The 967-nt window shown below is 47.7% G+C and overlaps 1 pseudogene; it reads right to left on the bottom strand.

Moving 5' to 3' along the window:
- Positions 1 to 231: 231 nt before the first annotated feature.
- LOC116889327 lies at positions 232 to 729 on the bottom strand (annotated as a pseudogene).
- Positions 730 to 967: the final 238 nt, after the last annotated feature.

Here is a 967-nt window from a genome sequence, read left to right as displayed (position 1 = left end):
CCTCAGGTCTCTGGCACATCATAAAGATGCCCCCATTATCCAACTCCTGCCCGCTGTAGATTTACATTAATAATCGTGGCCATCTGGCCATCTCTCCTGTCTCTCCACACCTGATCCTGAATCCCTCATCCCATCTCCCACTCAGTTTTGTCCATCCATCTCCCTCCTATGACTATTTTATTACCCCCTTTTTTTCTTTAAAGTGTATTCAACACAACATAATCTCCAACTTCACTGAGGTGGCTGACCATGTCCACGACGGAAGCCCCCTCTAAATTGGAATTCTGTTGCTGAGCCAGCCCCACCCTCAGCTTTCTTGTCAGCTCCAGGGGGCACAGCACTCCTTCTGTAGGTGTCTCTGTCTGCCTCCCCTCTTATGAATCTTGCCGTCCTCTCACCCTCTGGACCTTTGGGCTGAGGCCTGCCAGTTTTGGGATGTCTGTGGCACAGGGTGGCGGGCACGATCTCCGGAGGTAGGTGCAGGTAATCTCGGAGATACTGGATGCCCTCATTTGTAAGGTACCAGTAGAAAGGTCTCTAAGCAAACTGCTCCTTCATGTAGCCTCAACACTTGAGAAACTGCATGGCCTTCATAACATGAGGGTTGGGCACATTTTTGTCTGCCAGCTCAGGGTGTTTGGGCATGTGGACGTCTTTTTTGGCAACCATCACTCCTTCCTTAAAAAGGATTTCTTAGATGTCAATCTGATTCTTTGTAGGCATCAACATCGTGGCAGCAGCAGGGTCCGAGGCAGAGGCTCTTTTTACCCCCATTTAAGTGAGATTCAAGCATTCTTACTTCGCCCTTCCTTCTTGTTTAGCTTCTCTGGGTCTGTGGAGTGTAGTATTTACATCCTGGATTTTATGGCTAATACCCACTTATATGTGAATACATACCATGCATGTCCTTTTGGGTTTGCATTACCATACTCAGGATGATATTCTCAAGTTCCTTCCATTTTTCTAC

This window comes from Rattus rattus, chromosome X (genome assembly GCF_011064425.1).
Source record: "Rattus rattus isolate New Zealand chromosome X, Rrattus_CSIRO_v1, whole genome shotgun sequence".
NCBI classification, from domain to species: Eukaryota; Metazoa; Chordata; class Mammalia; order Rodentia; family Muridae; genus Rattus; species Rattus rattus.
The sequence above is the reverse complement of the archived record's forward strand: the minus strand, read 5'-3'. Positions and strand labels throughout refer to the sequence as shown.